Source organism: Peromyscus eremicus, chromosome 4 (genome assembly GCF_949786415.1).
Source record: "Peromyscus eremicus chromosome 4, PerEre_H2_v1, whole genome shotgun sequence".
Lineage (NCBI taxonomy): Eukaryota > Metazoa > Chordata > Mammalia > Rodentia > Cricetidae > Peromyscus > Peromyscus eremicus.
Window position 1 is genome coordinate 61,405,437 of NC_081419.1, and position 13,438 is coordinate 61,418,874.

Here is a 13,438-nt window from a genome sequence, read left to right on the forward strand (position 1 = left end):
CTTTGTAGCCCTTTACCCTGTCTTCCACTCTTATATACTTCCTGTTCTGTCTTCCACAATGTTCCCCAAGCTTTAAAGGCTGTGGTATGAATGTCTTGTTTGGGCCTGGTCCACGTGGTCGGTCAGAAGAGATCATCAGGGGCATGACTCATACCTGGTACTGTAAATCCAGCTAACAACCCAGGGGGCTGGTGAGGTCACAGACTCAGGAAAGCCATTTACTACTGATATTTAACTAAAATAACAGTGCAGCAAACTTTCTTCTAAATATCTGTGCATACACTGTGTCTTAGAGTTTCTATTGTGATGAGACACCATGACCACGGCAAACTCTTATAAAGGAAAACTAATTGGGGCTGGCTTACAGTGTCAGAGATTTAATCCATTATCATTATGACGGGAAGCATAATGGCATATAGGCAGACATGGTGCTGGAGAAGAGCTCAGAGTTCTACATCTGAATCTAAAGGCAGCAGCAAGAGGCTGTGACACATTAGGCCTGGTTTGAGCTTCTGAGACCTCAAAGCCCACCCCTAGTGACACACTTTCTCTAACAATGCAACACCTACTCCAAAAGGTCACACTTCCCAATAATGCCAGTCCCTATAAGTGTATGGGGCCATTTTCATTCAAATTACCACATGCTGATAAGCAAAAGATGCTTTCAACCTTAATCAGAGAAGTTTCTCTCTATGATAAACAGTGGTGAATGCAGAGTAATGGCTTCCCAAGATGGCAAGGAAAAGGGATGCTTTGAGAGGAAGGGATTGGTTTCGGATGTTAGGCTGGAAGTCTACTTCAGCCTGACTCTAGGTTCAGAAATGGCTCTGCCCACTTGTAAATGCTACTGACATGTTTGATTTTAATCTCATCTTTAAAAACATCAAACAAGGGAGCCAGAAAGAGTCATGGCCACCAAGTCTCAGATAACAGGCCTACCATACTTGGTCTTAGTTGTGGACCCTGGAATGGTCCTGATATGTGACTGCAGCCTATCTTAGCTATCAGTGGAAAGCAGTGTTGTCCTCTTTTAGAAACCCAGAGGGTAGAAACACACTTGTCTAATGGCAGGGCTGCAGACCATGGTCTCCGCTGTGGAGCTGACTTTGGTTAATGATTTGATTCCAGTACGTCTTATCTATGGACAAGGGCTAATACTCCTGGCCCAGAGACTTACCCAGGAGCCTAGTGGGAGCTGTCCTAGGGACCCATAGGAAGCCACACCAGTTAGCATAGGTAGTGATTTGCCTGTCATCTGAGGACCTTAATGCAAGCCCTCATCCCAATAGGGCTCCACTTCTAGGAATGTATCCCCTGGTAATAACATTCAGACCAAATATGGATATGGTAGCAGCTGCATGACCTGGTTTCAGCCCTACTTGACTGTAATCCTGGAAGCATTTGTATAAACCCAGAGACCAAAAAGGACAAGGACTTATCTTGACAAAACCAGTTAGTAATTACAGGAAGAAGTGTTTTCGCTTTCAGATGCTAGCATTCAAGGCTTTGCAGGTAATGGACGATTTAGCAAACATGAAACACCAGAGGAAATTAAAGATCCAGGAACCAATCCTGAAAAAAAGGAGGCCCACAAAGTTCTTGAAAAGTCATTCACAGTGATTCCCTCAAGGCTCAGTTAACAGCAAGAAAACACCAACAGAAAACTACACAAGATCAGGGTAACAATGAATGATGAACCTGGAGATTTAGTAAAGAAATAGAAAGAGGACAACAGAACCGAGCTGAAATCCCAGAGCTGAAGAAGGAAACAGGAGAACTGAAAAATCCAGTTAGGACCTTCAGCAATGGAGTCCATCCTGTAGAAGAAGTAATTAGATCGAATACAGTGTGCTTAAGGTTAGTGTATTAATAATAAGAAATATAAAAGAATGAAGAAGCAAAGGACTGATGTGATACCATCAGATATCATAGTAATAATAAATATGATATTTTAGAAATAAAAATAAATTATGATATTTTAGAAGGAAGAAGAGTAAGATAGAGGAAGAGAGGGAAATGAAAGGAGAGGGAAGAAGGGGAAGAAGGAAGAGAGAGGGGAAGAGGGAGGGAGAGGAGAGAGAGGGGAAGTCTATTCAAAGAAATACTATGTGAGAAATCCACAAATATTGGGAGATACATGGACACCTAGATTAATAGAAGGATTTTAAGCAACAATGAAACAAAATATTATAATTAATGATAAATAAATGATCAAAAGAAGATAAAGACTTTTTCTAGCAATAAGAGAAAAGTGACAACTTCTACCAAGGAGCATCTAGGGTGCCATCAGTGGGCTTCATAACAGATCCTTGTGAGTTTAAAGGGGGAGGTGAGACGATATACTCAAAATGCTTAAAGTTCCCACAACTATAAGGACTGTTCTATCCAGAAAAACTGCTCCCCTAAGATGAGAGAAACATTCCCAGATGAACTAATGCTGATGGAATCCATTGTTATTAGATCTTCCTCAAGAGGAGGGATCAAGGGATTCTCTGTATGAAACAACATAAGATGTGAAAATATAAAGCTCACTGGTTAAAGTAAATAAACAGTCTGACTAATACAGAAATAGTATAGAAATTACCTGCCTCTTTCATACAAAAGCTGAAAGCAAATATATAAAAAAATGTAGTTCCAATAATGTTAATTTATTATTAAATTATTAAAAGGCTATAATGTATAACACCAAGAGCATAAAAGATGTTGGAGGAGGGGAGTAAAGTGTAGAGTTTTGCATGTGGCTAAATTTAAATTATTATTTACTTAAAACAGAATATTATAATTGTGTTTTATGTAAAGTCTTAAGATTAATTAAAGGGAAAATTTTCTCTAGTATGCACACAAAAGATCAGACCAAAGGAATTAAAATCTGCTACTATAAATTTTAGAAAATCATAAAGGAAGACGGAAATATTGAAAAAAACAAAGGAATTACAAAATAATCAGTAAACAAGTTAAAACATCAACAAGAAGTCCTTATAAATCAATCATTACTTTAAATGAAAAATAATAAATTCTCTAACCAAATGATGCACAGTGCCTGCAATTAAAAATGATCAATCAAGCCGGGCGGTGGTGGTGCACGCCTTTAATCCCAGCACTCGGGAGGCAGAGCCAGGTGGATCTCTGTGAGTTCCAGGCCAGCCTGGACTACCAAGTGAGTTCCAGGAAAGGCGCAAAGCTACACAGAGAAACCCTGTCTCAAAAAAACCAAAAAAAAAAAAAAAAAAAAAAAGATCAATCAAATATTCTTTACTATTTCTTCAAGATCAAAAAATATGTTGCATACAAGAGACTATTGTAGCAGGGCTGCCTAAGAGTGTATCAGGCAAGATAGCCTTCAAGTCCATAACTATGTAATAACATCAATGTCTTTGACAATGAGTCAATCAAGAGAATTCAATATATATAAATAAGTGTGTCCTGAACATTGGAGTATTTACTATACCACAAATATTGACAGATCTTCATGGAAAATTTTACAGAATACAAAAATATTTGAAGTCTCCAATAACTCACTTTCAATAATGGATAGATAATACAGACCAATATCTCTAAAAACAATTAGATCAGGGCTGGAGCAATGGCTCAGTGGTTAAGAGCACTGGTTGCTCTTCCAAAGGACCCGGATTCAATTCCCAGCACCCACATGGCAGCTCACAACTGTCTGTAACTCCAGTTCCAGGGGATCTGACACCCTCACACTAATGTACACAAAATAAAAATTAAATAAATTAAAAACAGTTAGATCAACATGGAAACAGTAGACTTAAAGACATTCTAGACCAGATGGTTATAAACATTCACAAATAGATCATCGCTTCCAACAGCAGCAGATTACACAATCTTCTATAGCATATGTAGAACATTATTCAGGAATACTGAAAAATTGTGTGGATACTAGAATGATCTCAAATGCAGATCATGATGGTAATTCAGTAAGATTCTTGACTGCCGCCCCACCAACACATCAAGATGAACTGCTATTCATGTACCGAACTATCTTTACAAGAGCTAAGGAAACTCTTTTGAGAAACCACAATGTCTGTCATTAGCACAAAAACTTAAAGAGGTGATGCTGATGACAGAGGCAGATGCTTGGTCACCCACTCAGGTTAGAAATGTGCCAAGCCTTCATTCAGTTTTAAAGCAGTCCAAGATGGAAGCAGATGTACCCCTTTAGGGAGTAAGAAGAGAGTCAATCTTGACTTTGGATTTGAAATCCACTACCAGGACTGCTACAACGAAATCCTATTTTGGGAAAAATCACATAAACACTACTCTCCCAGCCAACACTGAAGGATGAAGCTACTGAAACTGTTAAGCCAAGTGGTTCCTGGTTACCTTACCTCACAACCATGGGCAGCAGAGCAGGGAGCAAGTCTCTGAGAACAGTGCCAGGCTTATTGCCATGAGACACAGCGCATAGTAGACACCGAAGGCCACATATACAAGCCAGAATTTACACTTGGAACCTAACAGGTCCTGCCATCAGGCTGAGCCCTTTGTTGTGGTATAACAGACTCAAGCTTTGGCCTGTGTAATTTCCAGCCTTGGAGTAGGTAGGAGGCATCTGCCATATTCCTGAGACTGCAAGCCTCTGGCTGTGACATTCTGTCACGATGCAACTTAATAATAGCCTTTGCGTCCAAGGGATTGTCTCCTTCACTTGTTCCTCCAACTCTGGGTGGTAAAAATATCACCATGCCAGTACTTGTAGATAGGATTCCACAGCTGCCTTGGCACCAAGCCTGGATACCAATGGGATGGAGTCCTCTATGGGTCTACATCACTGCCAGCTATGGCCTGGCTCCCAGTGTACCTCAACACTCAACAGAACTCAGGTTCTGTTCTTGTGAAACTCAGACATATCCTTTAGAGCCAGTGTAGGTGGCCGAAGGACTGCCTTTTCAAACACCACCCAGCCCCAAGCAGCACAGCAAAACAAGACCCGGTTAACAGAAGTAGGGCAGTACACTATGTGCAAGACTTTGTACTGGATCTTAGCGCTGGACTGGTGAAACCTAATGCCACACAGACCCTTTATAGTCTCATTCCTAGCCCTGCCTGTGGATGAGATGAGACCACTAGGCCCTCTTCGTTCCCTAGGCCTGTGCTGGCCATGGAGGGCTACAAGCTCAAGGTGGGACAAAGTTTGGTGGCGCTTGTAGCCACAGATGTGATACCGGAGCTGAGATTGGCCTTTCCCAGAGCCAGGCTACATCCTGCAGTGACTTACTAAGCCTGTGCCCCAGGGAGTCTTTTGGAGCCAGTACTTCTAGATCTGTAATTCCCAACTCAGCTCTACCTCTTGGGTGAAAAGAAGTTTTACTATGATATCCTGAGTTTTTTTGTTTGGATGGTTAAAATACCAGTAGTCTATGATTTGATTTTCAAATAAAATCAACTTAAATTATCTTTGATCCATATTAAAAAAAAACCACATTGGCCTAGAACTGTTATACAGACTGCTCTGAGGATCAGTTTCCCTTTCAGAGTTCTCTCTTCTACTCTTTACTCCCAGGGTTTCAAAACGTTGAGCAAGTAAACATCTCAGAAACGCCTTTCAGTTCTAAAGTCAGCTGGGAGGTGGTGGTGCCTGTTTTTAACCCTAGCACTCAGGAGGCAGAGGCAGGTTGATCTTAAGTTCGAGGCCAGCCTAGTCTACAGAGTGAGTTCCAGGACAGCCAAGACGACACAGAGAAACCCTGTCTCAGGGGGGAAAAAGTTCCTAAAGTCTATGGCTGCGAAAGTGTTTATTTACAAACTGAAATAGACTTTCAAGCACTGAGACTCTCAGTGGCCTAAACCCGTGATCTACCACATTCTCTTCTATATGAGTCAATGTTTTTCATGTGTAGCCTGAAAAACCTCATCTCCAGGAAATCATTCACACACACAAATTATAATATTAACCACGTATTTTTTGTCTTATTGATCCTTGCCCTTTGGCAATTTAATTATAGGATCAAAATGATTAAGGATCAAAAATGGCTCCATGTTTATCACTCATTATTGTGGTAGAACTCCCCCTTCTCTGTATTCTTGGGTTTCATCTTTGAATTAAATTTTAAGCCCCAATGTATCATTGGTAGTCGCCTTGTAGATGCACACCCACCTACAGTTCATGTAGGTATCTTGTAGATGTCTACTGTCTTAGTTAGGGTTTCTATTGCTATGAAGAGACACCATGACCATGGCAATTCTTATAAAGGAAAAACATTTAATTAAGGTGGCTTACATTTTCACAGGTTTAGTCCATTGTAATCATGGTGTAACATGGTGGCATGCAGGTAACATGGTGCTGGAGAAGTAGCTGAGAGTCCTACATCTTGACTTGAAGGCAACAGGAAGTGATGTGAGTGTCACACTGAGGGAAACTTGAGCAAAAGAGACCTCAAAGGCCAACCCATCATGGCATACTTCCTCCAGCAAAGTCACACCTACTCCAAAAGTCGCACCTCCTAATAGTGCCATTCCCTTTGAGGGTCATTTTCTTTCAAACTACCACACACACCAACCTACATTTGTGGCTCAAGGATTTCAGATAGACACTCCTGCAGTCTGAGTTTGTCCCTCTGTGATTAAATTTTGACTGCTTAGGAGTAATGCTAGGTTTGAGAAGGTATTTCCTATTAGGGATGCAGCCATCAGGCTTTAGGTGGCCTACTCTATATGGGTATTTCAGCTGTAAACTGACTTTAGAGCTTTCTCAAAGAGGGCTGGTCCTGGCAGTAGAGACTCTTGTTTGTGCTCGTAGGCAGTTGCTGCAGACTCAGCCTACCCATCGGAAATCACTGAATGGATGTAACTTACCAGCAACTTTGAACCGCTGTGTTGAATGGATTCCAGACTACTAGAAATCCTGGTTGCTAACTGGATGACTTAGTCATGCTGTAAGAATAGAGAGGGTATGTCTTCCTGTTGCTCCGTGCTTTTCTCATTACCCTCCAAATTTAATTGCATCTTTCCCAGATTGTCCATTTGAAATGCAATCATCTTTGGAATGGAGGCTGCTGAGACAACTGAGCTGGGTTTGAGCTCCAGCAGGGGAAGGTAGTAACCCTGGATTCTGAATAAGAGCCTACCAGTAGTGGCTCTGAATCAGTTTTCACAGAAGAGTTTATATATCTGTTTTTTCAACTCACAAGAATGACCAGGAGCTGGAGGCATTGCTCAGCAGTTAAGAACACTTGTTGTTCTTGTAGAGGACCTGAGTTCAGTTCTAGTTCTAAGGAATCTGATGCCTTCTTCTGACCTCCACCAGCACCAGGTATGCTCATGATTTCATACATACAGGCAATACACTTATACACATAACATAAAAATAAATTAATCTAAAAAGTGGACAGGGGTTAAATAATCCATGACAACAGCAGACTTACTATTTATCAGTCAATGACATTTTAACCATGAAAGAAAAGGTCATCTTGGGAAAAGACAGTAGAGGTAGAACTTGTTTCACAGTAGAAAAAAGTGGTGCCTTTAGTATTTAATGCTCTAATTGGCCCCTTCGATTCTGCAAGTATATAACTCTGCAAGCATATACCTCTTAGTATTTCATTATAATGGTTACTTTGAACCAGACTTTTTTTTGCCATGTATACACTACTGATTATAATAATAGTCCTGAAAATACTTACTTGGTGTATCACAGATAAGAAGAAGCTAATGTACTCCCACTAGAGTGATTTGCTCATATGAGCCCCAGAAAGCAATGCGGCAAAACTCTCGACAAAAGCCTTAAGTGGGATAATATTCTGTCAATGAAAAAGTTAGGAATACTCAGCACGTCCTACCACAGGGAAGGGAATAAAACTAGCTTTCTGTCATTTTTCTCAACTTACTACAACCTCAAGTGATACTTTCAAATACTTATTTCCCTCATAAAGTTGAAAGAATCTCTGTTTTCCTAAGTATTAAGCTTTATGAACAGGATGGGAGAAGGCAGGGCTATATAAAATTAAAAGGACAACAGGAAAGAACCCCACACCCTCTGTATTTCTCCCTCAGGAATGTCAGAACATCACTTATACCTGCTAGCTGTGACATCATAAACTTGTAAACATTGTCAGGTCTCAGCTTGAAGACATCAGACACCCCCTTCCAGGTGGACTATTTTTCTCATCCAAGCCATGAACATTCTTGAGTTATGCATACACCCTGTTTCCAAGTCCTCACCAGCCATTCTTTCTTCAGACCCACACAGTTTGGCCTTTGCTCACATCAGTCCACTTAAACTGTCCTCACTAAAATCATCAATATTTCCTACCACACAATTAAACCTGCGTTCTTCAATCTCAGGTTAGAACATTCCTGTCTCTCAGCCCCTTTAGTAAGCATCTATTACTGATTTGTAAATGTCACCGTCCTCGAGGGCTCTATCAAAAGCTTGTTTACTCAGTACCCACCCTTAGTTGATATTACCCATTTATGTAATTTTATACTGCATCCCCATGACCCATAACTTTAAATTCACAAAACATCCATTTTGAGTTGTACACTTGCTTACTTAAAGGATGAGGCTGACAGAGGCTGTTTGCTCCAGCACTGTCTCGAAACATGGCTTCCTAGCTACTCTGGCTGTGGAGGAGAGACTGGAACATACAGGAGCTTTGTGTCATCTATGGCAGGAAGAAACTAATTTTACCTTCTCTCTATAGCATCAATCAGAGCTAGTTACATGAATTTGTAACTGCAGTGGAGTCAGGAAGGGAAGAAGCTAGTGAGCCAGGTATTGGTGAGCACAAATTGTATACATCAGAAAAGAACTACCATGGACTTTTCTTCTTCCCAAACTTATCAATAATATTCTAAAGGGCATTTTGGTCTAATTTTCTCCATCACTGCTTATGGGAGAGCATTTTTTAAAAATCAAATTAATGGAAAGGTTTTGCTTCTTCAGGCTCTATCTCAGTGAGACTCTTTTCTCAGGTGAGTCTGGGTTGTTTTCAAGTTGACAAATTAAAATTAACCCTCAGGTAGAATCAGACACTTTCTTTTGTTGGTGTTACTGCTGAGTGCAGAGCCTGCCCACCAAAATTCTATTTAAAGAATTGTTTTTGGAAACAGATAATGGGAGTGATTCAAGAAAGCAGTTGAGACTTCAGGGTTTGTGAGCTGGATCACTTTCAGCGTGTTGGCAATGAGGTCCTTGTCACTAGTAAATGGAACACGGGCATCTTTTGACATTAGGTAGATGACTAGGTATTGAAATTCTTCACTGGTGAGTCATTGAAAGTAAGCTGCTGGAATGGCTAAGATCAAAAACACTGAGGACAGCTTATGTTGGAGAGGATGTGGAGTAAGGGGAACACTCCTCCACTGCTGATGGGAGTACAAACTTGTACAGTCACTTTGAAAATCAGTATGGTGGTTTATCAGAAAATTGGAAATCAACCTACCTCAAGACCCAGCAATACCACTTTTAGGCATATATTCAAAGGATGTTTGTTCAACCATACCATAAGGACATTTGCTCAACTATGTTCATAGCAACATTATTCGTAATAGCCAGAACCTGGAAACAACCTAGATGCCCCTCAACTGAAGAATGGATGAATAAAATATGGTACATTTATATAATGGAGTATTACTCAGCGGTAAAAAAACAATGGCAACATGAAATTTGTAGGCAAATGGATGGAACTAGAAAAAATCATTCTGAGTGAGGTAATCCAGACCCAGAAAGACAAACATGGTATGTACTCACTCATATGTGGATAGTAGATACAAAGCAAAGGATAACCAGGATGCAGTCCACAGGTCCAGAGAAGCTAGGTAAAAAGGACCTTAAGAGGGATAGGAATGGAAAGCCCCAGGAAGGTGAAATAGTCAAGATCTCCTGAGTAAACAGAGAGGGGGTAAAAAGGAGGGGATGGGAGTGGGGAGCATGAGGGATCAAGATGGCTGAGTTGGGGGAAGGATGGAGTGGGAGAGCAATGAAAGAGATACCTTGATAGAGGGAGCCATTATGGGCAAGGGAGAAACCTGGTGCTAGGGAAATTCACAGGATTCCACAAGGATGACCCCAGCTAAGACTCCTAGCAACAGTGGAGAGAGTGCCTGAATTGGCTTTCCTCTGTAATCAGATTAGTGGCTACCCTAATTATCATCATTGAACCCACATCCAGTAATACCTACATCCGGTAACTGATGGAAGTAGATGCAGTGATCCAAAGCCAAGCACTGGGTTGAGCTCTTGGAGAGAAGTTGAAGAGAGAGAGGAGGAATCATATGAGCAAGGGAGGGTCAAGATGATGATGGGGAAACCTACAGAGACAGCTGACCCAAGCTAGTGGGAGCACACAGACTCTGAAATGACAGCTGGGGAACCTGCATAGGACCGAACTAGGCCCTCTGAATGTGGGGAACAGTTGGGAGGCTTGATCTGCTTGTGGGGCCCCTGGCAGTGGGACCAGGACTTGTACCAGGTGTATGAACTGGCTTTTTGGAGCCCATCCCCTATGGTAGGATACCTTGCTCAGCCTTGATGTAGAGGGGAGGGGCTAGGCCCTGACTCAACTTGGTATGCCAGACTTTGTTGACTACTCAAGAGAGGCCTTACTCTCTCTGAGGAGTGGATGAAGGGTGGGATACACGGGGAGGTGAGGGTAGGTAGGAGAAGGTGAGGAACTGGGGATGGTATGTAAAATTAAAAAAAAATTTAAATACAAACATTTTTAAAAAGTAAATTGCTGAATGAGACTGGTATTTACTCCTTGGTAGGAGTTATGAGTCCTTTGAAAAAACAGGAACTCTAATGGCATTGAGAATGGATGGGCACTGTTAGGCTCACAGTTACCTTGGAAAGCAATAAATGAAACACTGTGGGTGATTAAACACCAAATGTGAAAGCCAGAGGACTTTCCTGATGACTAATAAACACTCCTGTGTGTCAGAAAGGCAGAAAGAGCAGAGGGCCCAGCTCTTAGTGGTGTAGCCGAGTCCAGGAAAGGTTATATGTTCAACCAGTGCAGGCAGGTTATGCCAGGATCACAGCATGGTTAGGAAAAATGTAGGACCCAGGCACATGGCCATAGATTATCTTAATGATCTCCTCCTTTAAGTTTTGCAGCCCTGACCCTCTCTGAAAATGCAGAAGCAGACACTCTCCTTGTTCGAATGCAAAGTATTTCTCCATACGGCTTCATGTGCTCCTTCAGGACTTGTCTTTATCTTTTATTATGGCCAATAGGTGTATAATTAGAGCTAACTCTTAATCAGGCCAGCCAGGATGTGCTGGTCCTCATAAGGTCTAATATCTTCAAGAAGAGATAATCCTACTATTGTGTGTTGTTAGGTGTTGGAAGAGAATATGTAGGTCTGAACTAAGATTATTTACCCCAGGATGCTTTCTGTTGCTGTAATAAACATCATTGCCAAAAGCAACTTTGGGAGGAAAAGATTTGGCTTACACTTCCCTGTTACAGAGTTGTAAAGTGGGCTGGTTTCATTTGCAATCCATCACAACATGGACTCAACACATCCAGTGTTGGCCATTAGCAATGTCAAAAGATAATTGCTTGAGCAAAGAGCTCAGAGTCGCATGTTATCCTCCAGTTTTGGACCACTGACCTCCCTTTAGCTTACAACTATGAGTTGACTGTGAGAAGCAAAAACTCTGCGCTTGGTTTCTGAATGGGTCAGCTGAGTAGGAAGGTTAAAATGAAAGTGCATGGCAGCTAGTCACTAGGTATGCCTTAGCAGTGGTATCGAAAAAGGTTTTTTTTTTTTTCTCCCAGTGGGTGGAGTTACGGCAGTACCTTCACCAATGTGTCGTTCCCATCCCTTCATTACACACTACGTTATCTATTCTTCCGGGGTCTGGACAGCCTGGTAGGATAGTCACTGCCTATGAGACTGTACTACGTTAATGGGGGGCATTTCTCCTTATGTCATAAGCAAGAAGATAACTCTGCCTGAACTGTGTCTAACAAAGTAACAACAAAATTAGCTAGCATCTCTTTGAGTCACCGAAATTCATATCCTAAACTGTGATTAGTGTTTGCACTTGGTATGGAATTAGGTCAGGTGTATTTTGTATGTAGCATACATAAATAATATAAATAAAGTAATGAAACCCAAAGTCATTCTAAAACCTTCACAAACAAGTCTGAGTGGTGTAAGACTAGTACCACTTAATCTTCCGTACAAAACTGTTTTACAGCATCATTTCTCCAGGCTGGCATCTGGATGTCATTCTGTTCTTTTGTAACTCTTACACGGTTTTGCTTTCTAAAACATTTTATCCTTAGGGATGATTTTGAGAAGACTGAAATATTTGTTAGAAAATAAATAGTATTTGGCTAACTGAAAAATTACTTTGGCATTTCCTTAACTTATGTTTCAAACAATTAGATAAATTCTGGGTTTGCTGACAAATATATTTGACCATCTATTTGAATACCAGAACAAGCCAAACTTTCATTCAGCTTTAAAATGCAGCTCACGTTCAAATTCATTGTTGCTACATATTTGTAATTACTTCTTCTTTTTAATTAGTCTCAAGTTAATTAATATGTTTTAAAAATTCAAATGCCTCCTACATTCTTTCCTTTCCCTCTCCAGTAGTGTTCTTTGATCTCTGAGGGAGGGACCTAATGGAGACTTTCAGTTTAGACTCTTTCTCTGCATAGTGTCTGGCTGTGGGTCTGCACCTGCTCCCACCTGCTGCTGGAGGAAGCCTCTTTTATGACTGGACAAGGCACTGATCTATGAATACAGCAGAATATCATTAGCAATCATTTCACTGATTTTTTTTCCGGTTGTGTTTGGTTCTACCCTAGGTCTCTGGGCTATCCAGCCTTTGTCTAGTTCCTGACCATCCCAGCGGTGTAGGGCATGGCCTCCCTCTCTTGCCATGGAGCTCAAGTTAAACCAACTATTATTTGGCCACTCCCACATGTTCTTCATCACCTTTGCCCCAACACATCTTGCAGGCAGGTGTGTCTCTGACTCGTTTGCCTGCTCTTGGAACTCTTCTCTTACTGGGTTGCCTTGTCCAGCCTCGATGTGAGGGCCTTTGCCTTGTCTTATTTTGTCATGGTTTGTTGTCTTCTCTTGGAGGCCTGCTTTTTTTCTGAAGAGGAAACGAAGGGGGAGTGGGTCTGGGGGAGAGGGGAGCTGTGGGTGGGGAGCTGGAAGGAGTGGAGGGAGGGGAAACTATGGTCAGGAGGAACTGTATGAGAGAAGAATCTATCTTCAATTAAAAAAAAAAACAACAACAACCAAATGCCATTTTCTTTTTTTTTAGTGCAAAATAAATGATTTTAATTCTTAGCTTTTTAATGGAAGCACAGTTGTTCATTTAAAATATTAAATATTAGTCTTCAAATGCCATTTTCAAAGAACATCCATACTTTTAGAACTGTTTGACAAAGCTATATGTTCCATTATCGTCACGACAAAAATATGGGAGGTTTCCTTCCATGGTACA